This window comes from Chrysemys picta, unplaced genomic scaffold (genome assembly GCF_011386835.1).
Source record: "Chrysemys picta bellii isolate R12L10 unplaced genomic scaffold, ASM1138683v2 scaf602, whole genome shotgun sequence".
In the NCBI taxonomy this organism is placed as follows: domain Eukaryota; kingdom Metazoa; phylum Chordata; order Testudines; family Emydidae; genus Chrysemys; species Chrysemys picta.
The window spans coordinates 2,591-11,012 of record NW_027053309.1 but is presented as its reverse complement, the minus strand read 5'-3'; the positions used below and the strand labels follow the sequence as shown (position 1 = coordinate 11,012).

Sequence of the window (8,422 nt, the reverse complement as noted above, 5' to 3'; positions counted from 1 at the left end):
CTCCTTGTCCCCTGACCTCCAGAGACCCTCCCTGCCCCTAACCACCCCCCCGGAACCCCACCCCCTACCCAACCCTCACTGGCCGCCCCGCCCCTTATCCACACCCCTGCCCCCGGACAGACCCCCCGAGACTCCACGCCTATCCAACACCCCCCGTTCCCCGTCCCCTGACCGCCCCTCCAAGAACCTCCACCCCATCCAACCGCCCCCTGCTCTCTGTCCCGTGACTGCCCCCCGGGACCTCCTGCCCCTTATCCAACGCCCTGGCCCCCTTACCATGCCGCTCAGAGCAGCAGGAGCTTGCAGCCCCGCCGGAACTAGACACACTGCCCCGCAGAAGCTCACAGCCCTGCACCCTTACCATGCCGCTCAGGGCAGCAGCCCGGAGGGAACTAGGCGCACTGCCCTGCTGGACTGCGCAGCCCTGCCCCCCCGAGCGCTGCCCGGGCGGTGGCATGGCTGTGGGGGAGAGCAGGGGAGGGGCCAGGGGCAGCCTCCCTGGCTGGGAGCTCAGAGGCCAGGCAGGACGGTCCCGCAGGCCGTAGTTTTCCCACCCCTGGTCTCACCTAAATCTCCATCACTGCAAAGCATGCTGATTTCCCCCTTCTTCTATTTTCAGTGCAGCTGGAGAAGAGTTGATCTCAGTCCTCTCCCTAACAGCCCTTAACTTATAGGAAAACTTATCAGGTCCCCTCACAGTCTTCCTTTCTCAAGAATAAAGATGTCCATTTTTTTAACCTCCTGTCTTGCATACGACACCTTTGTTAATACACTGCAGAATGATATTTGCCTTTTTCACAATAGCCTCACATTGTTTACACATACTCAGTTTGTTGTCCACTGGAACCCCAGCTCCTGTTCTGTAATATTGGTACCTAGGCTGTTTAATGTATTTCATTTTGTCCTCCTGGCTGAAATATTTGCACTAATCAAGATAAATTCAACAAAGATGGTTTCAGACCAATTCTCCAATTCGTCAAGATTGTTTTGAATTCTAATCCTGTCCTCACAACTGCTGGCCCCCCTTCCCAGCTTGTTCGGGCCTGCAGCATTTCTAAGTACACTCTCCACTAGAGCATCTAAATCATGAATGAAATGGTGAAAACTGTCAGAGCCAGGACCGACTCTTGTAGGACCCCACTAGCAATGTTTTCCCAGCGTGAGAGTGAATCATTGATAACTACTGAGAGTCTTTACAGTCATTTCATCTAGACCTGAGCCATAAACAATGTAGACCAACCTATGTGAGATATAGATGCAGCTGTGGGTTCCCATTCCTTCTGCTGCTGTCTCTGACCCGGGTATCCAGTACAGGAGGGGAGTTTGTACCTTTACTCTGGCTAAGCAGAATAACCCCTTCCCTCCTGTAGCATCCCCTGGGGGTGTGTGTGGTCCCTGTGGGGCTGCCCCAATTCCCCTTCCTCACCCCGCTCAGTGGAACAGATTCGGTTCCACTTGCCCCAACTGAAAAGGAGAGTGGTCCCGGAGTCGGTGCTTTGGAGGTGCAAGATGAGCCAATGCTTGTGTAGGATCTGCACAAAAACAATGCTAGGCACTCCCCCTGCTGGCTATAGCTGCAGAGAAACAAGCCTGTCCTCCCAGAGCCAGGTTGGGACTAGAGGCTGTTCTACAAACACGGCACCCCTCACCCCAACTTTACCCCACCTGTTCCCCACTCCTTCAGTGACTTTACCCAGTGCAGGGGGATCATTTGCTGGGTTTTGCCAGCGTAACCCACAAAGTTTTAGGAAAGAATTGTTATTGATTAGAACAGGGGGCCGGGAGCCAGGATTCCTGGATTCTGTTCCCATTTCTGCTGCTTCCACAGAAAATCAGTCATTTTCCTCTCTTTGTGCCTTTATCCCCATCAATAAAATGGAGCCAACAATGCTCTAGAAGTGCTAGGGATTATTGTATTGCAGTTGCCAAGGTTAGGGCAGGCTGCAAAAGGGAGAGCAAAACTGGTGGTTAACACTGAGGTTAAACTCACCAACCCGTCATAAACTCTGCTTCTCATCCCCCATACTGGTTATCGAGAAGCTGAAAAAAGAAATCACATTGTGTTTCAGTTTTCTGGCTCCCAATCAGCCCCTAGGTCCAGTACAGTGAAAGTTATTTAAAAACTCTGCTCGTTATACAAAATATTCTGGTAACCCCAAAGGGTCATCCACAGTGCCAGGTCAATATTAAGTTGGATCTTACCCAAAATACCACGCTGCCAGGCAATTCTTTAGTGTGTAAAATGATAGGTTTATTGTAAGGAAAAAAGAAAGACAAGAGTGTTAAATGATAAAGCACTCAGATACATGCAGCGACTTCAAGGTCCATATATCAAGTTCTTAACAGTACTGGGGAATTCACTGGCTTGAAAGGCCCTCTGGATCACATCCACAGCTTGGATGGGTCATTCAATCCTTTGTTCAGAGCTTCGGCTTGTAGAAAAGTCACTCCAGAGATAAGGAGCAGGAATGACAAAATGGAGATGATGCAGCTGCCCTTTATATTCCTTTTCCAGGTGGCTTGTACTTCCTGTGTCCCAACTACAAACTAACAACACATGGGCCTGGAAAAGCCTTAGGGCTTGTCTACACTGCCAAGTGAGCGACAAAAGTTTTGGTGTTCACCGGTGCTTAAAAAAAACCTTTATAAAAGACGAACATTTTGCCAGTCAGCAGTATGAATGCCACGTTGTCAGCAGGAGCTCGGTCCTGTCAACAACAATAACCCCACTCGTAGGGGGTGGAAATTTTTTGTCGACAAAAGTGCCAACAAAAAAAGTTCACACTGCCAAAGTTTTAGCGGCGGGGTTGTGTTGCTAAAAGCTGGGGAGTGTAGACAAAGCCTTAGAGTCCCCTGTCTATAGACATGGCCCTACAAGTCCTGCTGAGTCATAAGGCGTAGTCCCTGGCCTTTCAATGGGTTCATTGTACAGCTGATGACCCTTGATGGGCCATTGAACAGGCCAGGCAGTGCTGATGCCAGTCTGTGTGTCAGTGTCACTCAGAAACACAGCACAAGTCTGGAAACACAGATATACCCCACGTATCTATAACTCGCACTACAAAGGTGATACAAACATATAAATAAGATTATCATACTTGGCAAATCATAACATTTTCACAAATACCTCACATGGCATATCTAGCACAATTCATCGCAATTGTAGAATACTGGTATCAACAATATGATAAAGTGCCTCCCACATTCCACAGCATCACAGTGCCCCCCATCCACCTGGTTAGCTCTAAAGGAGGTGATCTCCTTATAGGTTTTGATGGACAGGCCTGGGTTCTTCTGGATCCTGCCCTCAGCTCAGTGGGGTTTAACTTCCTTATTTTCTTCCCGTATGAGTTTATTTGGCGGTGCCTCCATCCCCTGTGCCCCTTCCTGGCAGGATCATCAGGGCAGCTTAGGAGGGAAATTCTAACACCAGTGTAACCCCCACTTACCTGCCAGATATTTGGAGGCTCCCAAGAAATAACACACACAATTCAACACAGTAATTATATTAACCAAGAGGTAAATATAATGTAACTGGTTAAAACACTATTCTCAGGGTCATTGGTGCCCATGCTGATAATACACCTGAATTTCCCCAGGCACGTGACCTGATATAGCAAATGTAAAATTAGTGTCTTGTTGGTACATGTACTTTGTAGGGGCCCTTCGTGACCTGTGACCACGAGATCTTCTGTTCAGCTGTTAGGAATGTGGCTGACTGGGCTCAGTGCTGCCCAAGTGACTCACACGGGGATAGGGTGATAAATCCAACTGCAGATTTATAGGCAGCAGCAACAGTCTCTGCTTGGACCCCAGGGAAGCACCAACAGCCTTTAAGGCTCCCAGCAGCTTCCCAGCAGCAGCTGGCGACCAGCCGGGAAGTGTGAAAAATCGGATCGGATCAGGGCGGGGGGGAGGTAACAGGTGCCGATATTAGACAAAGCCCCAACTATCAGGATTGTCCCTATAACATCAGTCCAGAATATTCCCACCAATACGTAACATTCCCAGGAGCAATTCCTAATAAAATCAAAACTGCAACATAGTTCAGTCATTTCTTTGCTTAAAGCACCTTCATTTCCCGCTCTTCCACCTTGCTAGGATCACCGCACCTTCATGCCCCTATTTCCTTTACTGTGGCATCTTCTCTGTCAGTTTCACACATTCCAGAAAATCTCTCCCCGTCCGCCACTCACGCATCAGCACGGATCTCCCCAAAGCACCTGGCACACAGCTGTCAATCTGCAGCTACTCAGCGTATAGTCCAATGGCTGCTCTCTCCTCAACGCTGACAAGAAACCTGACCAAGTGCCTTTGCTACAAACCAAGTCTGGGATTTATTGGTTTGATTGGAGCCTGCTGGGGTGTCCGGCCACAGTCAATACAGCCTGCAGAAAGAACACAGACATGCAGCCGAACATTTGACCACACCTCCCACTGCATCACGGACAAGCTACCCTGATTTGAACTCTGGGCGAGGGAGAGTCCGATTACCAATGGAGTTGCACGGGATGAGCAGTACCCAGGGCATTCTACTCTGTGCCCTTGTGCCTGGGGGCTAGGGAGGGGGAAAGAAAACAAACAGGTGCTCTGATGACACTCAGTTCAGCGCACTTATGACACGTCTGTTTTCCACTTGTTTTACATAATCCCATAGCAGATATTCCATCATCTTGCCTGGGATGGATGTCAGGCTGACAGCGTATAATTACCCACATCACCCCCCTTCCTCCCCATGTTCCCTCCTGCCCCTTGCCCAGCATGGGGCAGGAGTGGTGACTGCGGGCGGGGGGGGGGGGAGGAAGGGCTGTGCTGGTGGAGGGTCCCGCCGGAAAAGGGAAGGGTCGGAGGGTGGAAGGGCAGGCTCAGTCAGTCTGCCCTGGCAGTCGAGATGGGGGGCACTAGGACCCCACGGGAGCAGTTGCTGCAGGGAGGCAGCATGGAGCTGGCGGAAGAGGCAGCCAGGGATGCTCTGCTCCAGGGAGGCAGCTAGAGAGGCCGGCGTGAGGGGGCGGCAGGTGGGGCCGGGGTGGGAGGGGGAGAACACCCGGCCCCAAATATTGGTGGAGCTGGGCCCCTGGGCTCTGAATATTGCTGGTGCCTGGGCACCACATGGAGATATAACTCACCGCCTATGCCTAGAAGTCTATTTCCCTCCCTGATCAGGTGAAGTCCATCCCGAGAGAACAGTCCTCTGTCCATGAATGCCTCCCAGTGGCCATACATCCCAAAGCCCTCCTCATAGCACCACTGCCTGAGCCATCTGTTGAGCATCATAATCCTGTCACACCTTTGCTGCCCTTCTCTAGGCACAGGCAAAATCCCACTGAAGATCACCTGAGCCTCCATTTCCTTAAGCGTCTTCCCCAACCTGGCATAGTCGCCCTATGGAAACCACTTCAAGCCAGGGGGTGCGGCGGGCCTAGCACCCCTCGTTCTGGCACCCCTAGCACCCCTATTGAACCTAGCACACCACCAAACACCTGCAAACCCAGACAGCAGCCAGGGTTGTGACCTTTTCCACAGTTCAATTCATAAAAAAAGAAAATGAGCTATTTAAAAAAAATGAAGATGAGCGATGTCAAGGCTGAATCCCCACTCTGTCACTCCCAGTGCAGTTTTATTATTTATTAAAAACAAAAAGAAAGAAAATACATCGGGAACTTAGGCTTTTGCTAGATTTTAAAAGAGCAATTCCAAAAATTAAGCACCCAAACTAGCTTCCTTGTGGGTTCAGCTTAAGGGTTACAAGCAAACAAAAGCATCTGGGGTTAGCACAGAGGAGCTCCACAAGCCAAAATAAAGAATAAACCTGATCGCATTTATCTAAATGTTCCCTCTCCAAATGGTTCCTTCTAGGTATGGAAGATAATTTTTCATACCTGGTTCAAAACATACACAGCATTCCCCCTTATAGCATTGCTGCTCCGTGCTTCCCTGCTTCTCCAGAGAACAACAGACAAAAGGGAAAGTTTCTTTCCCATTTTAAAAAGTTCTGCCTTCCCAGTTCTGCCTTCCCAGTCCACGAAAGCTTATGCTCTAATAAATTTGTTAGTCTCTAAGGTGCCACAAGTCCTCCTGTTCTTCTTTTTGCCTTCCCATTGGCTCTTTTGGTCATGAGCCCACTTCCTTTTCTTTTACCTGTGGGCTTGTTAACCCTTTACAGGCAAAGCAAGCAGAGAACAGACCAAGAGGGATTTTACAGCTAGCTGGCTGGCTGTCTATCAAAGGGAGCTACACCCCCCTTCATTTATCACAAGAGACTAGCTGCTTTTTTCCTCCATGTCATTTCTGAGATCTGACCGTCTCTTTCTACCACGTCACTAACACCATCATCCAGGCCCATCATCATCTTCTGCCTTGACTCCTGCAACTTCCGCCTTTCTGGCTTTCCAGCCTGACAGCCCTTCACCCAGTCTGTAGGGCCGTACTACGTGAGGGCTCCGGCTGTGGGTGCGGGTTCCTGGGTGGGGCCGTGGGTGAAGAGTTTGAGGTGCAGGAGGGGGTTCAGGGCTGGGGCAGGGGTTTGGGGCGGGGATGAGGGCTCCGGCTGGGGATGCAGGCTCTGGGCTGGGGCTGAGGAGTTCGGAGTGCGGGAGGGGTGCAGGCTCTGGGAGCGAGTTTGCATGCAGGAGGGGGCTCAGGGCTGGGGCAGATGGTTGACGTGCAGGCTCTGGGGTGGGGCCGGGGATGAGGAGTTTGGGGTGCAGGAGGCTCTGGTTTGGGCTGGGGCCGAGGGGTTTGGGGTGCGGGAAGGGGCTCAGGGTGGGACGGGGGTTGGGGCATGGGAGGGGGTGCAGGGTCCAGGCAGTGCTTACTTAAGGTGGCTCCCGGGAAGTGACTGGCAGGTCCCTGTGGCTCCTAGGTGAGGGGCCAGGGAGACTCTGCTACAGTAATTGTCTGTGGTTCACTGAAAAGACAAATACCTGCTTTGGGGGAACTTACAAGGATGCCACATTCTTCTTCTGCTTAGCATTAAGGCACTGACAACTGTGCGCTCTAACAATGGGGACTTTATGATTAAAAAGATGTTAGAAGCAATGTAATCAGTTAAGGCAAAATTCTACCTTATTGGAATTGCTCATGTGTCTCCCTCTTGCAGATAATAGGGGCCACATGCAAGCATCCGATTTCAGAATTTGGCCCTTAGGCATGAGGTACGTACTCGGATACTGCAAGATAAGATGGCACTGGTGCTACAAGGAGTTATGGAGTACCCACCATTGCTTCCAGCAGGCCTGGAAGAACCAAAATGTAGCAGCCTGCCAAATTAAATAAGCAATTGAAAATAACTCCAGCCATGCTTTGGCTGGCCCACGGTCCGAGGGCCAGACCAGGCTCCTGGCACTCACCTCACCCCATGCGGAAGGTCAGCTACAAGAAGTCACTCGGTTCTCTGACTCAGTCTCCTGCTTTAATGAGCCCATATTCCTCTGGGAAATCATCCTAGGGTTTAAAGGTTAGATTGTGAGCTCCTTGGAGCAGAGAATGTTTGGAAAGTGCCTGGCCCTCAATAAATAAGGAGAGGTTTGACCTCAGAGCAAACGGAGGTCTTGCTGGGTAATGTTGAATTCATGAACAAGTAAGAGGGTGTAAACTGAAATCATCTCACGTCGCGTGTGAGCACCAAGTTTCCGGCCAGAGATATAACCACTGCTGACTGCATCCTTGAGAGAGAGGGTTAAAATAGATCAAATAAGTTATTCCATGTCTTGTTCCATTATCCATCAAACAGACTTTGATCAGCTCGGAAGCAGGTTCTCTGAGAAGTGGTATTGAGAGGGGAGCTCTCTTGCAGTCCCACTTGGCTGACTAAGGTCTCTTTTCTAACGATGAGTCAGGCTGCTAATCAGCCATGCCATGGCAGCAGCAGCAGAGTTAGGTCTCCTCTAGAAAGGCAGCCAAAAGGGGAGGAAGGCCTGGGTCCCTGCCCACAGAATGGGACTGACCTGCAATGGGGAAGCAGGCTGCATCTCATAAAGAGGGGTTGGTGCACTCACTGCGTAGAAGAATCCTAAGGACACATGGTCTGGGTTTTAACCAGGCCACAACTTTATTAGTCAAATTACATCCAAAGTCCCTGTCAGGGGACAGCCCAGCACAGTCACCTGCGCCCCACTGATCCGTTGCCAGTTCTGGAGGTGCTCCCACCACAGGGGGAGCCAATCATCACACTCGGAGGTTCTCTGGGCACCACCCATCTGTTAACATCCCTCCCCCTTTCAGGGGCTGAGGCAAGAGTGATAAACAATTAAATCAACTGCTTGCATACAATACTACGGTCTAAGAGTGCACCGAGTGAGGCCTTTTCTGAAAGCTAATGGTACTCTGGTGATGAATATCCTTGTGAAATGTCTGTATTAACACCATGTAAGGAATTATGGAGACTCGTTAATATTAGGCTGTCCGGTCTGCATGGACT

General features: G+C 50.6%; 1 long non-coding RNA gene across 1 annotated transcript; it reads right to left on the bottom strand.

Annotated features, from left to right (window-relative positions):
- Positions 1–2,229: 2,229 nt before the first annotated feature.
- On the bottom strand, positions 2,230–6,005 carry LOC135978996 (uncharacterized). Its single transcript, XR_010596329.1, has 2 exons — positions 5,883–6,005; positions 2,230–4,388 (listed from the first exon to the last, which is right to left on the bottom strand). It is a non-coding gene; the product is annotated as an uncharacterized LOC135978996 (long non-coding RNA).
- Positions 6,006–8,422: the final 2,417 nt, after the last annotated feature.